At 45.5% G+C, this 22847-nt stretch overlaps 1 long non-coding RNA gene across 2 annotated transcripts in view; it reads right to left on the reverse strand.

The window, feature by feature from the left end:
• Positions 1 to 19290, reverse strand: part of LOC110343257 — a 113366-nt gene extending 94076 nt beyond the window's left edge. For both annotated transcript variants that reach the window (XR_002385467.2, XR_005871605.1), the window contains exon 1: positions 18645 to 19290. This is a non-coding gene — a long non-coding RNA (uncharacterized LOC110343257). The remainder of the gene's footprint in view (positions 1 to 18644) is intronic.
• Between the last annotated feature and the right edge of the window lie 3557 nt (positions 19291 to 22847).

The raw sequence follows: 22847 nt of genomic DNA on the forward strand, positions 1-22847 counted from the left end.
TGTAGAAGATTAGACAATGTCATAAACCACTATGATCTAATATAAACGCACAGAGTACTAAACAGCAAAAGGCATATTTGTTTCAAAAGCTCATGACATAGTCATCGAGAAGAACTGTAATCTGGGCCATAAAAGAAGTCTCGAGAAGTTCAACTGAAATCACTATGGAACTAAATTGAAAATCAATAGTGAATACTTGGGGAAGAGGAATAATTGAATGTCTAAATATGAACTGTTCACCTTGGGTTCCAGTGTTGAAGCCAGCTCTCTTAGTTGGTGGTGCTATTTTGAGAGGTACTAGAAACTTTGGAAGCTGGGTTTTTGCTGGAGGATGTAGGACACCGGGCATATGTCCTTTTGGTTGAATCTTTCCAGTCATTCCCTGTATCTCTCTCCCATCTTCCTGGTGGCCATGATGTGTGCATGTTCAATCCTCCACAATACTGCTCTGCCCTGGATGGCTCAGAAACAAGCAAGCTGAATCAGTCCTTTCTCCCTTGAGCTGTTTATTCTCAGGTGTTGATCACATACACAAAACATCAGTCAAAGATATTAAAAGACAAGCATAAAGAATCATTGTATCAATGAAGATGAATCTCAAGGAAAAATCAAGGCTGTTTATATGAACAGTAAAGACACAATGTATCAACAACCTATGGAATACAACTAAAGCAGTGTCTAGAGACAACTTCAGTTTTAAGTGTTCACACTAGGAAGTAAAATAGGCATAAAATGAACTACCTAACACCCCACCACAGAAAATGCTAGTAAACGAATAAAGCAAATCTAAAATCCAAGAACTGAAACAAAATAGAAAATAAGACATAGAGGAAAATTAACAAAGCCAAAGTTATGTTCTTTAAAGATTTGAATAAAACTAATAGGTAGACCTGATGTTACAAACCTTCCCAGATACTCTGAAGGTTGAGGCAGGAGGATTACAAGTTCAATGCCTGGCTAGGCAACAGAAGGTGAGCGTGAAGCTAGCCTGTGAAACTTAGTGAGACCCTACACACACCAGCTCAATACAGAAGAAGGCTGAGGTTGTTGCTTAGGGGTAGAGAACTTACAGCACAGGAGAGGCCCTAGGTTCAATTCCCAGTACTGTAATAAATAACCCTTATCTCAACTGACCAAAAGGAGAAAGAACACATATTACCAGCATCAGGAAAGACAGACAGGAGAGCCTGCTTTGGGTGGGGTGGTTTTGTGTGTTTGCCTTCTCCAAGATTTGTGTGATTAAAACCCTGGTCTGTAGGCAGTATGGGAGAGCTGAAAAACCTCTAAGAGGTAAAGTGCACAATCAGGGAGCCTGCATAGGACTGACCTAGACCATCTGCACATATGTTACAGTTGTGTGGCTTGGTCTTCTTGTGGGACTCCTAAAAGTGGGAGGGGCTGTCTCTGACTCTGTTGCCTGCTTTTTGGACCCTTTCCTCTACTGGGTTGCCTGGTCCACCTTAATAGAAGAGATATCGAGCCTCACTCCATCTTCATATGATATCCATGGGAGGTTGATATCCATGATAGGCCTGACCTTTTCTGAAGAGAAAGGGAGGAGGAGTGGATGGAGATGAGGGTGAGGGAGGGGTTGGGAGGAGAGGAGGAAGGGGAAACTGCAATCAGGATGATTAGATAGATAGACAGACAGACAGACAGACAGACAGACAGACAGACAGACAGACAGGAGGTATAAGGCATAGATTTTAAAAATTGAGCCCAGCTATACCCAGGTCTCCCTGCTTACTGTACAGAGATCAGATCTGCTTTTTGTTCCAATCATCATTATCCACCACGACACCATGCAGCCCAGGGCAACCCTCTTGGAGCCTGCAATATGCCCTTTGATCTCCCAAACTGTGAGCTAAAGAAACCTCTTTTCTGCATAATCAACTTCTCTTGGGTATTTTACTATAGTGATGGCAATCTGACATCTACACAGCCTTACAAACTCCAGAGCTATTAAAAGAATAATAATAATCATTTAATTAACCCTACACAAACTCAGAAAATGTCTCATGACATGTCTCTATGTGGTTTTAGCAGTGAATTTCAACACACAAACTTACAAAATGAAAAGAACACATCCCAACCCATTTCATGAGACTTAACATGATCTTAATGACAAGCCCAACAGTGAAGTTCTAAAAATAAATTTTAAAACCAATATTCTTTTTATCTTTTTATTTAAATGAGAAACAAGCTTGCTTCACATGTCAATCCCAGCTCCCTCTCCTTCCCCTCCTCCCCCACCCCTATTTCCCCCCCACCTCCCCACCCAATCCCTCCATGGGGGATCTCCAGAGTCTGTCATTTCCTCCAGGGCAGGGCCTAGACCCTTCCCCAAGTGTCTAGGCTGAGAGAGCATCCTTCAATGTGGGATGGGTACCCAAAGTCCATTTGTATGCCAGGGATAAATACTGGTCTACACCCAAGGCCCCATAGATTGCCTAGGCCTCCTCACTGACACCCACATTCAGGGGTTCTGGATCAGTCCCATGCTGGCCTCTCAGCCATCAGTCTGGGGTCCAAGAGCTCCCCCTTGTTCAGGTCAGCTGTTTCTCTGGGTTTCACCAGCCCAGTCTTGACCCCTTTGCTCATCACTCCTACCTCTCTGTCACTGGGTTCCAGGAGTTGAGTTCAATGTTTAACTGTGGGTGTCCACCTGAATGTCAGTGGAAAAAACTCTACTGAATGTGTCATAGAAATTAATAATAATGGGGCATTGGTGGTGCCCACCTTTAATCCCAGCACTTGGGAGGCAGAGGCAGGCAGATCTCTGTGAGTTCAAGGCTAGCCTGATCTACAGAGCAAGTGCCAGGATAGGCTCCAAAGCTACACAGAAAAATTCTGTCTCAAAAAAACTAAAAACAGAAAATTAATATTACAGTCAGGTGGTGGTGGTGCATGCTTTTAAACCTAGCACTTAGGAGGCAGAAGCAGGTGGGTCTCTGTGAGTTCAAGACCAGCCTGGTCTACAAAGAGAGTTCCAGGACAGCCAGAGCTACACAGAGATACCCTGTCTGAGAAAAAAATCCATAATATATAAAATCAAAGTGCATCATGACCACGTTGAATACACCATGGGATCTGAGGTGGATTTAACTGACAAAAAAAGTCAAAGTGATGTCATTAGCCATGTTAACAGACTGAAGATCTGGGAGTACAGTTTAGTGACAGAGTGTCTGACTAGCACATGCAAGGGCCTGAGTTCAATCCTTGGTACCAATGGGGGAAAGAACTCCTAGATTAGCAGATATTTTTAACATCAGACACTCACTGGACTAGAAGAAGGAAAATCGGGGGCTAGAGAGATGATTCAGTGTTTAAGAGTTGGTGCTACTATGCAGAGACCCAAGTTCCATTCCCAGCACCCATGTCAAGTAGCTCACCTATCACTCCAGCTTCAGGGGATCTGATGCTCTCCTCTGGCTCCACAGACACATTTCCACACACAGACACATAACTTTATATTTCTTAAAATCTCCTTTTAAAAAGAAGTAGGAAAATAATTTAGAAAGGAAGTCAATAGCTATTCATTTATGAACAAAAGCTGGAAGGAAAGGGAAAAAAAGACAGAAAGGCAGCCAGATGAAGTAACCAAAGTAACACCATCTTTTCCTGATCTTATCCTAACACCACTTTCTGTCTGCTTGGGAGCTTTTCAGGCCCTAAGCGCCCTGAACAGTCACATCCTGGCTAACACGTTTGGGACTTTCATGACCTTGACCACGGCACAGATGTAACCAAAACAACTGCTAAATGTTAAACCAGAACACATGTTACAGGGTTCCCCTGATGGGTGCCTAGCGGTGCTGTCACTGAGTGTATTGCACCTGTAAAAGCTGTACCCCCGAGAGTTCTTTGTGGCAGGAGTTATTCTTGGTCACCACCTTAAATAAAGGACTCTTATTTGGCCTCATAGTTGTGGTGCCTGTAACTGTCTCTCATGGATTATTTCACAATCACCATTTTCCCAGCTAATTAGGAGGCTGCCACAGGAGGATTGCTAGAGTCCAGGAATTTGAAGCTAGCCTGAGTATAATAATAAGACCCTGTCTCAAAAAAGAAAGAGAAACTTCCATCTAGCCAAAATTAAAAGAGAAACATTCCTGATCTGATGAATGACATCATCAAAAGACGACAGAACATTATATCTAGAAGTTAAATATCAAATGTTCCTGCTAAGATTTAAAATGAAGCAAAGCTATCCATTTTCCCCAGTTCTGTTTGACATTGCATTGAGATCTTAGCCAGTGATCCAAAGGAAGAGAGAAGTAAATGACATGTGAATTAAAAGAAGTAAAATGGTCTTTCTGCATAGATGAAATGGTTGTTTTACAGAAAATCTTAAGGCACCTATAAAACATCTTTGAAAACTCATAAGTAAAAAGGAGAACTTGTAACTACAATAACAATATACCAAAATCAATCATATTTTATATTCTAATGGTAAAAAAATTGGAAAGTAAAATAAGAAAAACAATTTCATTTATTGTATTGTCAACAACCATGAGATACTTAGAAATAAAAATAACAAATGGCATTGCCTCTATTGAAAATAAAAAGTACATTAAAACCCACAAGATATTACAGAGAATTAAGGATTCTCTAAATACATGGAGAAATATACCAAGCTCATTGACTGAACTATTCAGTGTTATTGACAACCATCACCTGCATGTTTAAAACCTTCCAGCCATACTGAGTCCAACCATTTTGTAGGATTTGTCAAATTGGTTTTAAACTGTATAAAGAAATACAAATATACGAAACGATCTTGGGAAAGGACACATGTGTGGGCTACCTCAATCTGACAAATTCTCCATGATTGACGCTGCAGGGACTAAGGAATTACAGCAGTGGGGTAAGGACAGAAAACTCAACAGAGAGACTAGAACAGAGGACCCAGAAGCACACGCTGACCCAGAAGCGCACGCTGCCTCATAGGGCGACTGGGTTTTTAGCAAAGACAATTCAATAAAGAAGGGGCTGTTTCCAACAAACAGTTCTAGAACAACTAGAGATTTAACATAGAAAAAGAGAAGTGATACTCAGTCCCCTCCTCATCACACTCAAAAGCTGAATTGATGAGTGGGTGAGATGGCGCAGCAGGGAAAGGAGCTTGCCGCACAGGTCTAACAATATGAGTTCAACCCCTACAGCCCACATAAAGGTGCAAGGAGAGAGCCAGTCCCAGAAAAAGATGACCTTACACACACACACACACACACACACACACACACACCATGCACGCACATACACACACACACTCGAACATACACATGTGTCGTGTGCACACACAAATTCACACTCAAACATACTCACATGCTAATGCACACGCACACATGCACATGTGCACATACATGGGGTGGGGGTGTGGGGGTAGGTCTCTTGGCTTCCTGATTCTACTACCATCCCTCTGGAACCATAAGCCAAAATATACTCTCTCTTCCTTAAGTCACCTTGAGTCGTGGTGTTTTATGAAAGCAATAGAACAGTAACTAATACAGTTGCCTGGTCAAGGACAAGGCTCACTGAAGTTTAAACCAAAGGAAACTGCCTTTGCCATCCTGAACTGGCCAGAAACTTCAGGAAGAAGAAAGGAGAGTGAGGCTGTAGCTTGAGCTGAGGGTTCATTCCTCTTGAGATGTCGCACAAAACGGCCAAGGACTGGCATGGGGTCAGCTATGGCCTTAAGTCCCGGCCCTGCACGTTATTCACATTGCGAGGCACCAGGCTCTGTGGTGAGCAATATTGTCAACATGACAGGCCTAGAATCACCTAGGACACAAGCCTCCTGCACATCTGAGGAACTATCTAGATGAGGTTAGCCCAGGGCATGCTTGTGAGGGATCAACTAGATGAGGTTAGCCCAGAGCATGCCTGTGAGGGATCATCTAGATGAGGTTAGCCCAGGGCATGCCTATGAGGAATCTTAGGTCTAATTAAGGTAAGAATCATCACCTTAACAACAAACAGAAACATTCTAGGGATCCTGGGCTGAATAACAAGAAAGTGGGGTGACCAGCAGCATTCATCTCCCCCTCTCTCTCCTGACTGAGGATATAAAGTGACCAGTTGCCTCAAGCTCCTGACAACATGCCCCCAATCCCTACCTTTCACTCCCACTGCTAACCCCCACCCCTAGCACCCCACCCCTACTCCTACTACAATGGATGGTACACTAGAACTATAAGGCTAAGTAAACCCTTCCTTAAGTCCTTCTCACAGGATGCTTTCTGGTAATAACTAGACAACTGATGCAGTCTCCTTCTGAGTCAAGTCAAAGTTAAAGTTAGCAGAGGGGTCCCACGATTTCCAGAGTGGACTGAAGACACTGATTCAAGCTTTCCAGAGGTCCCAACTCGACTGTTAAAGAACAAGAGCCAAATCTTTCTTTGGCAACTTGCACATTTACATATAAATTGCTACCTAATGGCTCTGCCCTCCTTTATCTTAGCTCCTGATTCTAATGAGCTGGAAAAATGTCCTGTGCCAGGGAATAATAGAGCTTCCAGGCTAAGGAAGAGGCAGAATGCGGTTCCTCGCTTGCTGTGCCTTGGGGAAGGTAAGGGGAGGAGAACACAATGCCCCATGTCCACTGGGACCCATGGCCTACTGTCTCAAAGGGGGGGGGAAACATTTTGTAAACTGAAAACGGGATGGAAAATCAGGCATGGCAGTGTATGGAATTCTTGACGCAATTTGTGGCAAGTGAGACATAATTCTATTTGTTCTGCCCAGTGTATGAATTATAAATATTTCATCCAGACAAACTGAAATCAAAGATGAGCTGGGAGCCACCTGGTATGTGATCTGTCACCAACCTTAGCTGTTTAAAGGCAGAGATCTCTGCAGACACTGAGAGATACTGTAAGTAAAACATCTTCATCCTGAAGTTTGCACAACAGTACGGTGCCAAGCTGATCTCACAGCACATTAAACGCATCCTTTGAGATCCGGGTGTAGTCCTACGGTACAGTGCAGTTCTAGAATGCACAGGGCCCTGAGAATGATCCCCAGCACCTCAGTAAATCAATACACCCTTTTATTTTGCTCCCACCACAGCATGTGAGACTTTTAGGAGTTGGAAAAACTAAGTCAACTTGCCATCCAAGCAGTGACTGTCTAATTTCCACATCAAATGTGTCCACTAGCCCTCGATCGAGCTAGGTAACACTGAACTAGATCACCCAGCCCTCTTCTTACTTTTCTTTCTTTTTCTTTTTTCTTTTTTGAAATCAGGTCTTTTCCTATAGCCCTGGCTTGCCTTGAACTCACTCTGTAGCCCAGACAGGCTTTAAATTTACTATCCTCCTGCCTCACAGCCTGCTAAGTTCTTGGAATTACAGGCCTGCATCACCAGGACCAGCTCAGAGCAGAAATTCTTTTTTTCCTTAAGCTAACACTTTTTAATTTATTTATTGGAGTGGGGTACATGTGAGTACCCCTTGCACCAGGATATGTATGGAGTTCAGAGGACAACCTTTGGGATTTGGTTCATTCCTTCCAGCATGTAGATCCCAAGAATCGAACCCTTAGCCACTGAGCCATCTTGCTGGCCCTCAGAACAGAAAATCTTACCTGAGGTTCATCAAGAGAATTGAGGGGGTCCAAAAATTTTTTAAATGTTTTCTGCCACTTCAAAATGAAATTCAGCATCTCCATCAAATCTGAATGTGGGCAACAAACCAATACCTGTGATGTGTCTACCAGTATACATCACAGGTTTTGACACTGTCTCCCAGCTTGTTCTGTCTGGAGATGACCTATGATAGCCATACTTTGGGTTTCGAATGAGCAAGTTTATTAATCGTGTATCAAGCAAAAGTAAAAGAACGAATAGCAAGCAGCTGAAAGATAGCAAAACATCAAAGCAGTCAGCATCCAACAGAAAGTACTCAGGGGCCCTGCAGAGAGTCATGCCAGAGTTCCAAGTGGGGACACTGCCAAGCAGTGTGTTCTCCCCACAGATGAGCTTCCAGCCCCTCTTCTCCACTTAGACACTTTTTTGTATCATGGGGTGAGCAATAGCAACCTCTGTTGCAAACGGTCTGTCTTCTAGCTGTTCCCAAGGACACAATGTTTTTAATACCCTTAGCTGTTTCCTGTTCTCCTTCCTCCCTGTTACAAGATCAGAGGCCAGCCTGCCTCAGGAAAATGAGTCTTTGAGGACAGTTGGGGTAAACATGCTTGTGTCTGAGACAAGGGGACCCATCCTGTCCTCAGAGTCAGCTTTCAACAAATGAAAGCAGCACGTAAGAATTTACCATTTCTATCATGTCTATCATTCTCTCCAAACACTGACAGTCAACAGACTTACCCCTGCATTTTCTTGCTTCGTGTACTAAGCAGCACACCAGTCAGGCGTGGTGATGCCCACCTGTAATCCCAGTAGCCAGGAGGCTGAGGCAGGAGGATCAGAAGTTCATGGTTAGCCTGAGCTACATGAAACCATCTCCAAAAAGAAAAGAGAAAAGAAAAGGCACCACACTAGCCAGGCAGCTTCTAAAACTACAGCTCTGCTATGCAGCCTTTGCCAATTCTTGGAGTGTGAGTATTCCTACACTGCTATTGCCAAGTTCAAGGACAGCTATGTTTAACAACTTGTTTGCATATTTCCTGAAAATGGAACAATCAGTACCATCTAGAAGTGTGGACAAGGTCACTGCTGCACACCAATGGTACCACAGTGGCGTCTCCTGGGCCCTCCTGCATCCCCATGAGAACCCACCACCACCCAATCCCTGCAACCTTCAGTGCAATAACACTAATCAACAGTAATCAATTTTACCTATGCATCGTAAATTCTTACTCTATTCCAGCTGTAGTCACGAGTACTTTAATGGCCTGTCTCACACCACCAGCAATGGTGTAAGGCAGATACTACCGGAGCTGTTTCCAGGGAAGGGTGAGGGAAGATGTGACTTTGCCTGGTGGAAACATTTGGTGAAGTCTAAACACATTCTGGTTGTCATAACTGGGTTTGCTACTGGCATCTAGTGGGTAGATGTTGTTAAGCACCCTAGAATACACAAGACTTCACGCTACCCAATGTAGAATTATCCAGTCCCAAACTCCCAAAGTACAAGACCGAAAACCCTGTGCTGCTGTTATTCCACTTACAATGAGAGAAGCTAAACATGGTAACTGTAGGGACGATTCTGCGCATGTTCGCTGAGTCTTCGGATCTTGGAGTAGACCAGTTCTATATTAGTCCCTTTTCTCAAGGCTGTGACAAACACCTGGCAAAAGCAACTTGAGTAAGGAAAGGTTCACCTGGGCGCTCAGGTCAAGGGAACAGTCAGTCGTGGCAGTGAGGTCACAGAGGCAGGAGTGTGAGGCAGCTGGTCACACTGCACTCAGAAAGGAGAGAGTCCTGCATGCTGTGCTGGCTTTCTCCCTTCCTTCAGTCCAGGACTCCAGTCCACAGAATGGTGCTGTCCACAGGTAAAGTCACCTAATCTAGATAATCCCTCACAGGCATGCCCAGAAGCTAGCAGCCTAAACAGGGTAACTCACAGGCATGTCTGGAGGCTCCTTTTCTAAGTGATTCTAGATCTTGTCAAGTTGACAAACAGCATCAACCATCACAGGGTCCTACCCCTGATCGTCCACAGATGGAAAAGTCACTCACCAAAAAGAAAAAAAAAGAAAAGGAGGAGAAGGAAGGGGAGGAAAAGAAAGGAAGAGGAGAGAGGAGGAGGGAGAAGGAAGGCGGAGGAGGGAGAAGAAAAAAGGGTGAGGGAGGAAAAGGGATGAGGAAAATGAAGAAAGAGTTCTGGCTGGCATTATCCTGGCCATGTATGTGAGATTCCATAGCCTGGAGTCTTCACACTTTGGAGATTTTTAACCCCAGATGCTTCTAAAGACTGAGTTGACATATTCCCAAAAGGGCTCAATCAGATGTCCTCTCAGGCTGTCTGTGAAATGTATATGGATCACAGTACATACTATGCATGAACCAAAATGCCACAATGAATGCTATCATGTGCACAACCAACATATGCAAATAATTAATCAAATGGGGCTGGCAAGATAGCTCAGTGGACAAAAGCGCTTGCTGAGCAAGTCTGCTGACAACGCAAATTCAGTCTCTACACCCATAGTGGAAGGAGAGAAGCAACCCCTAAAAATTTTCTCTGAGCTCCACACAAAGCATTGTGTGGTGTGCACATATGTGCATGTTCATGTGCACGCGCACACACACACACACACACACACACACACACACACACTCAGCAGCAGCATAAGTTAAATGGAGAAAAGTGAAGATAATGCATTCCACAACTATTTATTGAGTATGTAGTATGTGCCAGCCCTATTCTAGGTTTGGGGATAGAGTAATGGACAAAACAAAAACAACTCTTACCTTGGAGAGTGTACAACCTAGTGGAGAGGACAAAAAAAATAAAGATGTAGGTTAATTTGGGGGTAGGTGGTGTACACCTGTAATCCCAGCACTTACTCAGCAGGAGAATCAGGGTTCAAAGCTAACCTCAGCTATGTGGTGAGTTTGAGACTAGAGTGAGATACATGAGACTTTGTCTCAACAGCAAGATAGATAGATAGATAGATAGACAGACAGACAGACAGATAAGTAAATGTAAAGAGTTATAATCACAGATTGTTATTCATGCTATGAAGGAAGGAAGAAAGTTTCAATAATAAACTCCAGTGGGATCCTCTTTAGATAGGATGTGGCCAGGGCAGACCTCTCTGAAGAGGGGGCATGTGAGCTATGACTGAGAAGCTGGTCACAAGAAGAGGAAGGCGAGGGGACATCAACTCAAAGGAAGTGTCAGGCATGGGAGGAGGCTCTACAGATGGAAGAGGTCGCTGGCTTCTAACCATCAAAATGTCATTGCAGGGGCTGGGAGCTGGTTCCATGAGGAAAGTGCTCCTTGTGCAAGCTTGAAGACCTGAGTTCAGCACCAGGGAGGCAGAAACATAAGCTGCTTGACCAGCCAGTCTACCAATCAGTGAACTCCAGCTTCACTGAGAGACACTGACTCAAAAAATTAAAGTGGAGAGTGACTGAGGAAGGCAGCCAGCATCAGCCTCGGGCCTGCACACACACTTGAACACACACAAGAATGCACACGTGTTCTCACACACTTGTCCACATATGTAGACATGCCACATGCTCATGTGCACACACAATGGACACATGAGTGAATGCAGGGAAGAAGCTTGGCCGCAGGTACCCAGATGGACTTCTGTACTCTCCCTGCCCCCCACCCATCTCCCTAAACCCCTGTGCTGAGCCAAGATTCCAAGATACCAGGAGCCCAGATGAACTTTGCTGCACAGATTGAGCAACAGCTCTACTCGAGTATGTTAGCTGGGGTTCTCTAGGGAAACAGGATTGATAGAATGAATATATTTATATGTGGGATTGAATAGAGTGACTTACAGGCTGTGGTCTGACTATTAGACAATGGTTGTCTCTAATGGAAAGTCCAAAAGCCCAGTACCTGTTCATCCTACAAGGCTGGATGTCTCAGCTGGTCTTCAATGTATGCTGGAATCCTGAAGAAGTAGGCTATAAAGCCAGTGAAGGGTGAGAGGAAGGGCAAGCAGGCAAAGAGCAAGAGCTTCCTTCTCCCATGTCCTTAAATAGGCTGTCACAGGGGTTTAAAATGGGTCTTCCCAAACAACAACAAAAAAATTAACTAATTAAAAGAAAGTGGGTCTTCCCACCTCAAAGGATCTGAATTTCATGTGGATCCTCCTATTTCAAGGGATTCAATCAAGAAAAAAATCCCAGCCAAGAGTGGTGGTGCACTCCTTTGATGATCCCAGCACTCAGGAGGCAGAGGCAAGTGGATCTCTATGAGTTTGAGGTCAGCCTGGTCTGTTGATGACCAGGGCTGTTAAACAGAGAAATCTTGTTTCACAAAAAAAAATCCTGTACCCAGATGCTTCAGTTTCAGTTAATTCCAGATGTGGCCAAGATGACAAACAAGAATACCCATCACATCAGGAAAACCAGAATTGCCCAAGACAAGCATGGCCTACAAAAGGAGAGTAGAGGGGTCTGCTTTCATGTAGAGAGGGAATGCTACACAAAACTTAGCAGAACTCTCCAGAAACAGCATATACTTGGGAAGTAAAGCGATTAGAAAGTTGGGGACCCCTCCAGCTGTATTCAGAGACAATGGTTTGGGCTTTTTAAAGATTTTTTTAATTATATGTATGAGGTATAGTGATGTATGAACATTAAGTGTAGGTGCCCATGGAGGCCAGAGGTGACAGAGTCCCCTGGAGCTGGAGTTACAGAAGGATGTGAATGCCTAACTTGGAACACTGCACTTGAGTCCTCTGCAAAGGCAGAGCACACACTTAACTGCTGAGCCTTCACTCCAGTCTGTTGGGGAAGTCCTGAGTATATGTTAATAAATTACTGCTGGCCAATAGAAATCTAGATAGGTGGGGCTAGGAGTCCAGGAGGATTCTGGGAAGGAGAAACACAAGAGAGTTCGAGATGTAATGCCATGGGGGTAGGAAGCCCGGAACTATTCTCCAGTAAGAGACATACTTAGATTAACAATTATGGGGTAATTACTTAAAGCAGAGCTAGCCAATAAGAGACAAGCAAGGCCAACATCTTCATAATTAATATAGCCTCCTGTGTGTTTATTTGGGACTGATGCGGATCTGGAACCAGGCGGGCGAGAAGGCTCCTCTCAAGGAAAGCTTCTCTTAACACCAGCCCCAGGATTTTTTTGAATTTATCAAACAGATCCCCTATTTTCCAACCAATCCTTGCTCTATTGTGTGTGTAAGTGTACATGCCCAATGTGTGTGTGCAGTAGGTATAGAGTGTTGATGAAAGTCTCTTGTCCCACCTAGGTCCTGCTGCCGCTTCAGCCCCAAATAAGCACACAGACGCTATAGTATTGTCTATCTCGGTCTCAATCATTAACCATTTCTCTTCCTCTAAATATTTCCACTTGGTCTTGGCTTACCAGAGATTGCCCGGACCTGTTACTCCTTTGGCAGACTACATGGCATCTCTCTGATGGGCTCCCTCTGCCTACCTTTCCCAGCATTCTCCTTGTCTCCTAGCCCCACCTCGTCCCACTGTTCCTGCCTTATTGGCCAAGCAGTGTTTTTACTCATCAACCAATAAGAGAAACATATATACAGAAGGACATCCCCCATCAATAGAGGCCAGAAGTCAATGTCAGGTAACTTCTGCAGTCACTCCCCACCTTACTGAACCTGGAGTTCACTGATTCAGCTAGACTGGGTAACCAATGAAACCCAGTGATTCTTCTGTCTCCACCGCCCCAGCCCTGGGATTAAAGACAAACATCACCTTGACTAACTTTTACCGTGAGTGCTGGGAATTGCACTTAGGTCCTCAAGCTTGCAAAGGGAGAACTTTATCTCCTCAGCCCTCCTCTCCATGTTAAATATATTTATTACTTTAAGAGCAGTATAGACGCACCCCTCATATCAAGAGGGCACAGCTTAGTTTGGAATGTGTCTGGAGATAGTAGCCTTAAAGCTGGGGACACGGAATGATAGCCTTGATTACAAAACCTTCCCTTTTACATCCAGGGTAGAGCTTGGAGGTATGAGCCTAGGGTTTCCTGTAAGCAGTCGTAAGATGGAATTTAGTGAGATCGGGGATGTATCAAACGCACAGGAAGAAGACGGTGGAGCAAAGGAAACAGTGAGAAAATATGGCCAGGAGAAAAGCATTTGCCTTAATCCCCTGGGGACACCTTTGCCATGCCTGGTGTCAATATGGAAACGTTAAAAAAAAACAGAAATACCACTACAGGAGAAACAAAGAAAGATCAGAGGCATTCCACATGGCCAAAACGCTGAGGCTGTGCCACAGGGTGCCCCAAGCCACCAGGCAGAGAATGGCTTCGGTGCAGTCTAATAAAAAAAGTCTCCCTCCAAACGCCATAGGAATGGAAGTTTCTGTGTTGATATAAGAACATACACAGATGTGGGAGGACTTAGACACATGGAAGAAAGAGTCGCAGAAGCAGCCACTGGTGTCAGCTGGGAGCCATAGTGTGAGTGGACACATCTGAGCTTATGGGAAAAGGCAAGAGGATACCTAAAACTGCTTAAGAGAGGCCATGCGTACTACAGACAAGTGGTCACCACGAGAATCTATCAGAAGATGGAGTTTATCTGTCTCTAACGAGCTCCTTCTCCTCATGACACCCTATGCCATGTCTACAGTCAGTAACAGCATGAAGGCCCTTGCCAGAAGGGGGCACTGTGCTCCTGAACGCAGCCTCCAGAACAATCAACGAAACACTGCTCTGCTCGTCTGGATTTACCCTGTCTGTGTTATTCCATTATAGTCATAGAAATCAGACTAAGGCATGAGGGTGTGGGGGAAAGGTTAGTAATCAAGACAATGTTTTTAAGCAATAACTTTTTGGAAATTAGACCAAGTACAAAACAATCCATCAGGAACACCATCAGTAGTGCTGATTTTCCTTTTGCCTCAGGCTCCAGTGTGGTTCATCTCAGCAAGGCTACTGATCCTGTTGATTAAAAGTTTTAATGGTTTGTTCCTCGTGGCTTTTTATATTGTTTCCTCTTTTTTCATATTGCATTTAAAAAACTATTTGATTGCTAGGCTGTTGGTGGAATTTGTGTAGTTGTTTTGATGCCCCCTTCAATTTTACCCTAGGGTGAAATATTGATTAACCTACCCAACCTCATCGCTGAAGAATAGATCTAGGGAGAGAGGACCAACCACGATGTGGCCTTGGATAAACACATGTAGATAAAATAAGATCATAGATGCTCAGTGCCTGGACAAGAGTCAACCTTGAAACCATGGTAGGACAGACTCTCCCAGCTCATCTCCCAGGCCTTGCTGTTCCCTGGGCACACCAGCTGTCAACAATGCATTTCCTGTGTGGGGACTCTCTTGATTACCAAACGAAATAGGTTAGATTACCCAGAGCAGTCCTCAACCAGCGACCCTCAGGACACAGCATATCTCAGCTTGCCTGTCTGGGATGATTTTGAGATACAATTTCAAGATTCATTTCCCAGAGGCCCCAGGTGATATGTCAGTTACCCACAGTTTGGGCGGGTTGGTAAAACACCAGTGTGCCGATCCCTTGCCCGTCTCACTTTTCTGCTCTCCTGAGGGTTCCCTGGAATGCCTCCCGGATCTTTGAATGCACTTGAATCCTTGACCTATTCTAGAACAATCCAAACCAAGACATACAGCTACGCTTTACTTTCCTGACCCTCTCTTTGTGGGGGAAAAAAAGAATACTTTGCCTCTTTCCAGGTGTTCTAATTAACCTGACATCATCTTTAAGCCCTGCTTGGCAAGCTCCAACGCAGTCATGATTTCCAAGCAGGTTTAACAATGATGAGGACAGTGGTGGAAGCCTGGAAATACAACTAGTTCCTTAAGGTCATCCAACTTGTAGATGATTATCCAAAATGCTTCACATTTGGGCTCCTGAAGGAGCAACAGGTCTGAATGTCCCTACAGGGAAGGCTATGGTGCTCATGGGGCAAGAACATCATTGTACTAGTTATGTTTCAAAAATAACATGACAAAAGCAATTCAAGCGAGAAAGGGTTAAACTCACAATAGCAGTTTATAGTCCATCGTGATAGGGACATCACAGCTGCTGCAGGAGCTTGAGAGAGCTGGTCACACTTCATCTTAGTCAAAAGCGGAGAGGAGTGAATGAATGTATGTGCTCATCTCAGTGTCCCCTTTTTATAAATTCCAGAACCCAAGAAGAGGGAATAGTTCCATCCACAATGGGCAGGTCTTTCCACATCAATGTGATCAAGATAATCCTTACAGACAGACATTCTCAGAAGCTAACCTTAATCTAGATAACCAGCAAGCAGTATGCCCAGAGCATTATTAGCTCATGGCCAAGTCTGGATCCTGCCAAGTTGGCAGTTGAGATCAGCCAGCCCAGCCATGGTATACAATGCCTGCACAGGCCATCTGGAAAACAATCCAGCTCTGGAGAAATTGTCTTATATCTGGGAGCAGGTGAGCTTCAGTCCACCAAGGAGGACCTCACTGAAATCAGGGCTGTGCTATGTAGCACGAATTCTAATTGGTATTGATAATAAAACCGCAGAGTCAGATATTAGGGTTAATGCTGAAAATCAGAGAAGAAAAGCAGCCAGCTGCTAGAGAGTTCTCACCTCTACCTATGCTCAGACTAAAGGAGCGATCCTGTCCTTGGACTGCCTTCTCAGACTGCTTAGACTGCACTGCTCCTCAGACTACCTTCTACCTAGTCTGCATCTCTCTCTTGTCTCCTCCTGCCCTATATTCCTCTGTCCACCCAGCAATAACACTCCTGTCTCCACCTCCTTAATGCTGGGATCACCTTTGTGATCTAGACTGTATCGATTTCGTGTAGCCTGGGCTGGCCTTGAACTCACAGAGATCCATCTGTCTCTGTTTCCCAAGTGCTGGAATTAAAGGTGTGTATCATCGCTGCCTGGCCCCTATGGCTAGCTAGTGTGACTAGCTTTGCACTCTGATCTTCAGGCAAACTTTATTTGTTAGATCATAAACAAAAATATCACCACAGTGCTGCTGACCAATAAGATACCAACTGTTGTCCACACTGGTGTGTTGCCTCATGTGAAGTCATTGTGCCAGTCCAGAACATTGGTGTGGAGCCCCAGAAGACCTCCTTCGTCCAGCCTTTAGGCCTCGCCACTAACATCTCCATAGGTGCCACTGAAACTCTGAGCGATGTGCAGCTGATAAAGCTGCAGGTAAAGACAAAGTGGAAACCAGTGAAGCCAAGCTGGTGAATATCCCTTCTCCTCTGAGCTGGTCATCCAGCCAATGGCAATGTCTACAACCGAGAAGTGTTTGCCATCACAGAGGAAACTGGATTCTTACTTCCTAGGGGCTGTCAACGATGCAGACAATGCCTGCACACTGGCCACCTGTGTCACATTCTATCAGTGAGTACCAGAGGGCTCCGGGAAGCCTGAGCACATCTTCCAAGTCAAAACCTCCTTAGGTGACCTGTCTGCCTTGGTGACTGCTGTAACCTCGCTGCTACCACTGATGCTCTTGCTGCGTCTGCTCTGCAGCCCCACGTGGTGCTGAAGCCAGGGAAGCACTGGAGAATTTGATAGGGACAGAGGATCTGGTCTCTTTGAAAGACCACCAAAAAGCAACCAGCTCAGCCAGCCTTATGTGAGAAATATGGAGACCTGAACACACATGGTGTCTGAGTAGCCCCTAACAGGCAAGATCCTGACTCCCAGAGCTCTCCGGAGATGGATGGCTTCCAGGTAATTGCCACTCAGCACTGGGAGCCAGCCTGGATCTGAGACAGGCTCTATAGAGTGTCTGTAATCTCTGCACCTTGAGTGCAAAAATAATTAGCAGACACCTTTCCTGGCCATTAATTCTTGATGGCCAACTCGGAGCTCTTGGGGCAATGGATGATAGTTCGTGGTTACTGCCAGCCTGGCCCTGAATTCAGAACAGAGAGCTTGGTTCTGCCTGTGACTTCTTTATACACTTCTCCTGGTGCCCTCCCCTACGTCTTCCCAGAGCAGTCAGCAAAAGCTGCTTGTGCAGAGTGGAAGAGATAAGAAATGGCCTTCTGTGCAGAGAAGCTAAGGTTTAAAGGCCACAGGGTTAAAAAAATCACAGAAGAGAGAGTTGACTCATACCTCTCTTTACAAAGTATTTCTCAGCGTGCATACGCCTTAACTGTGATCTCCATAAATGCCTGCACCTCCTTACACAGTGAGTCTTATTATTAAGCTGGGAGGACAAATTGAGGACGCAGTAAGTGGATTTGAACTCCAGAGCTATTCTCTTCCAGTGTCACATGTTTCTATCAGTAGCAGGCTTTATCTTTTGGGCCACTAACCAGCTCCCAAATCATGACACAGAGACTTACTATTAGTTATGAATGCTCAGCCTTAGCTTATGTTTATTTCTGGCTAGTTTTTTTTTTCTTTAGCTTAAATTAACCCATTTCTCTTCATCCATATTTTGCCTCAAGGATTTTTACCTTTTCTTTCTGTATGTCCTACTTTTCCTGTTCCTTCCCTGCCCGGCTGGTGGCTGCCTGGCTAGCTGGCCCCAGGATTCTCCCTCTCTTTCTCCCTCATTCTCCTAGAGGTCTCCTCCTATTTATTCTCTCTGCCAGCCCCACCTATACTTTCTCTGCCTCACTATTGGATGTTCAGCTCTTTATTAGACCAATCAGGTGCTTTTGGCAGGCCAGGTGAAACAAATGCAACACATCTTTACATAATGACACAAATGCAGTATAAACAAATGGAACACACCTTTACACAGTTAAAGCAATATTCCACAGCTATCTTCCGTCAGTAAATATTTCCTGTTATATCATGCTGGCACCAGAAGAGAATAATAAGGGACATTTCCTCCCAGTCACACCCCACCAAAGAGGGAGACAAAATCTTCTCCAGTCCATGCATTCTTACTAAACCATCAGTACATGCTTTCCTGACATTTACTCATCACCTGCCATTGTGTGGTTTCTCATGGGGAGACATTAACAAAGCTCTATTCATCGAACAGAGCACCAAAGGCCAACAAAATACACTAGTCCACCCAAATCTAGCTTTACTTTCACAAGCAGAGGTGAAGGGTTACTTACAGGAATGTGTGTGAGTCAATGGCAGCTCAGTTACCAAAAATCCCACTCCAGGATGGGCAACAATTCAAGAAAGCTTCATCCTGGAGCTCCCTGCCGGACTTGCAATCGTTTACTGCTTTTGTAAGCTTTGGAAAGGACTGCGGAAGTGAGTTCTGAAAAGACAGAATGGCGCAGACAGTACCAGATACAGTATCCCCTGCTTCCTGTCCTACTTAGCTTTAACTGTCCACTTGACACAGCCTAGAGTCATCCGAGAAGGGAGTCTCAGTTGAGGGTTTGCTCGGCTGAGATTGGCCTGTGGAGGGGAGTCTTGATGGTTAATTGATGTAGAAGGGTAAAGCCCACTGTGGGAAGCACCATTCTCTAGCAGGTGGTCCAGGACTATATAAGAAGCTACCCAGGCGTGAGCTTGTAAGCCAGCTAGCATGCAGCATCCTCCATAATCCCCGCTGTCCTAGTTAGGGTTTCAATTGCTGTGAAGAGACACCATGGCCACAGCAACTCATAAACAAAAACATTTCATTGGAGTGGCTCACTTGCAGATCAGAGATTTAGTCCACTATTGTCATGGTGCGAAGCATGCAGTTAGTGATGGTGCGGGGGAAAGAGCTGAGAGCTCTTATATTGACGCATAGGCAACAGGAAGAGGTCTGGCTCACTCGCTGGGCGTGGCTTCAGCATATGTGAGACTTCAAAGACCGCCTCCACAGTGACTCACTTCCTCCAACAAGACCACACCTACTCCAACAAAGCCACACCTCCTAATAATGCCACTCCCTTTGGCAGCCATTTTCTTTCAAACCAACACATCTGCTATACTTCCTTGACTGTAAAGTTTGTTCCTTGATCAGAAATAATGTAGTACGGGAAGGCAAGCCAGCCTGCCTTTGAGCTTCTACATTGATTTTCCTCAGTGATGGAGTGTAATCCATAGGCGAAATTAACCCTTTCCTCCTCTAAATCACTTTTGGTTAGAGCCATCCTAGTTTGAGGACAGCTAGGACAATTACACAGAGAAACTCTATCTCAAAAACAAACAAAAACAGAAAAAAAGAGTGAGTTCTGACCCCAAATATCTAGAAGATTTGTTTGTGGGAAACAGATATGGTATTTTATTTTTCTGCACGCTAGGAACCGCAGAGGTAACAATTGGAGACAGTGGTTTATTTATATAAAGAATAATTTACAGACAGTGCAAGATGCCCAGAAATGACATTTTAAACAACAGCATGAAATCCTCAGAGGAATAAGAGACTAGACAACTAGATTTCAATTTCAGAACTTCAAAACTTTTCTGAAATCTGAGTTTCATTGCAACTCACATAATTTCTCTACCACTGCAATCATACATTCAACCACTTGGTGGCAACAAAGGCACATTTTCAAAGCCAGTTTTCACTTTTAACTGGAATACAAAAAAACAAATGATTGATTCAGATAAATTGACATTAGTGATCAGACACTATAAACAAAGCCCCTAGTTAAATTTAGTCCCCCAGACAACCCAAAGGGCTCCATCACAAGTAATTGGATTCTTTTGTTGTTGTTCTTTTGTTTGTTTGTTTTTTTAGTTTGGTTTTTTGTTTGTTTGTATTTTTATCTTAAAACAACAGTCTTGCTCTGTCCAAGCTGCCTGAAACTCGTGTAGTCCAGGCTAGTCTCAAACTCCTGGTGACCCTGACTCAATCTCCTAAGGTCTGTGATCATAGGCATGAGCCACCACACCCAGACTGCAATTTTTCCTGAGATTGCATCTTTTTAACTTTCCCATTAAAATATACACGCAAAATTCTCAGCTCATAAGTAACCAAGTAACAGATGCCCGTGAGAAGGGCTCATTTAAGGTGTAATCAGTACCTGGATCATTCAACAAGGACAGAGCCCCCAGAAGCCTGCAGGCCTCTTCTCACCCGTCCCCCACGAAAGGAAGGCGCTTCTCCTCCAGCAGAACCCTTACTCAGTCTTGCAGGTTTCTTGTTTGTGCATATGTGGAATAACACTGCGGGGGGCGCTGTTTCCTCTCTGCCTTACTTGTAAGATCTGCATCATTATGGCTCAGCCTCACTGTTGTGTGGTGGTGCCTACTGTGACTATCCCACAGTTCAATCCTCCAGTCTACCTGGGGTGGCATCTGCATGTTTTCCAGCTTGAGTATTAGCCAGGGTTCTCTAGAGTCACAGAACTCACGGTGTGTGTGTGTGTGTGTGTGTGTGTGTGTGTGTGTGTGTGTGTGTGTGTAATTCCATTGTCCTTATATACACTGCCAGCATGAAATCCTCAGAAAATGTGGCCCACATTAAATGTGTGCCTTCCTGCCCCAAGCTCTACATCAAAGGGGTGTTGTCTTCTTGCCTCAAGACCCGGATCACAAGTGTGCCCTCCATTTCTGGATTATCGTTCATTCCAGTTATAGTCAAGTTGATATCCAAGAATAGCCATCACAAGGGGTTTGCCCATGATGCTGTTCTGTATTTCCAGGACTTTCCCTTGCAAGCTTGTGAACTCATTTCTGTAGGGTGTGGGATGGCTCAGTCATGAAGTGGACACTTCCAGATTTTAATAGCACAAGACATTAGGTGCACTTTTTTCCAAAGCGACTGTAAAATATTTACACCCCCAGAAATGATGTCTGATTGCTCCATGGCTTCCTTGCCAAACCTGAACTTTCTGTTCAGATATGTTTCGGTGAAAGGGGGAAGAGAGGGCATTCCTGCAGATCCTTGCCCCTCCCTCCTGGGCTTCCTAACAGCACTAACAGGTGACCACAAACAGAAGTTGGAAAATGTCCTCCCACCTGTATATCCCAATGAATCCATGGATGTGTGAAACTCTCCAGCAGATTTCCACATCCTGGGTCCTGAACAAGCCCAGAATGGCATCACATTTGCTGAGAAAAGAACCAGGGCAGCATCAATGCTCTGATGAAGCTGCTGTCAGCGTGACAAGGGGTGAAAAGCTGTGCAAGCAAAGAGAAGAAAAGAGACTGCAGAGTGCAGGGGGAGGGGTTGGAAGAGACTGCAGAGTGCAGGGGAGTGGTTGGAAGAGACTGCAGAGTGCAGGGGAGGGGTTGGAAGAGACTGCAGAGTGCAGGGGAGTGGTTGGAAGAGGATGCAGAGTGCAGGGGGAGGGGTTGGAAGAGACTGCAGAGTGCAGGGGAGTGGTTGGAAGAGACTGCAGAGTGCAGGGGAGTGGTTGGAAGAGACTGCAGAGTGCAGGGGAGTGGTTGGAAGAGGATGCAGAGTGCAGGGGAGGGGTTGCAAGAGACTGCAGAGTGCAGGGGAGTGGTTGGAAGAGGATGCAGAGTGCAGGGGGAGGGGTTGGAAGAGACTGCAGAGTGCAGGGGAGTGGTTGGAAGAGGATGCAGAGTGCAGGGGAGGGGTTGCAAGAGACTGCAGAGTGCAGGGGAGGGGTTGCAAGAGACTGCAGAGTGCAGGGGGAGGGGTTAGAAGAGACTGCAGAGTGCAGGGGAGTGGTTGGAAGAGGATGCAGAGTGCAGGGGAGGGGTTGGAAGAGACTGCAGAGTGCAGGGGAGGGGTTGGAAGAGACTGCAGAGTGCAGGGGAGGGGAGGGGTTGCAAGAGACTGCAGAGTGCAGGGAGGGGTTGGAAGAGACTGCAGAGTGCAGGGGAGGGGTTGGAAGAGACTGCAGAGTGCAGGGGAGGGGTTGGAAGAGACTGCAGAGTGCAGGGGAGGGGTTGGAAGAGACTGCAGAGTGCAGGGGAGGGGTTGCAAGAGACTGCAGAGTGCAGGGGAGGGGTTGGAAGAGACTGCAGAGTGCAGGGGAGGGGTTGGAAGAGACTGCAGAGTGCAGGGGAGGGGTTGGAAGAGACTGCAGAGTGTAGGGGAGTGGTTGGAAGAGACTGCAGAGTGCAGGGGAGTGGTTGGAAGAGACTGCAGAGTGCAGGGGAGGGGTTGGAAGAGACTGCAGAGTGCAGGGGAGTGGTTGGAAGAGACTGCAGAGTGCAGGGGAGTGGTTGGAAGAGACTGCAGAGTGCAGGGGGAGGGGTTAGAAGAGACTGCAGAGTGCAGGGGAGGGGTTGGAAGAGACTGCAGAGTGCAGGGGAGGGGTTGGAAGAGACTGCAGAGTGCAGGGGGTGGTTGGAAGAGACTGCAGAGTGCAGGGGAGTGGTTGGAAGAGACTGCAGAGTGCAGGGGAGGGGTTGGAAGTGACTGCAGAGTGCAGGGGGAGGGGTTGGAAGAGGAT

This window comes from Mesocricetus auratus, unplaced genomic scaffold (assembly GCF_017639785.1).
Source record: "Mesocricetus auratus isolate SY011 unplaced genomic scaffold, BCM_Maur_2.0 Super-Scaffold_100028, whole genome shotgun sequence".
Lineage (NCBI taxonomy): Eukaryota > Metazoa > Chordata > Mammalia > Rodentia > Cricetidae > Mesocricetus > Mesocricetus auratus.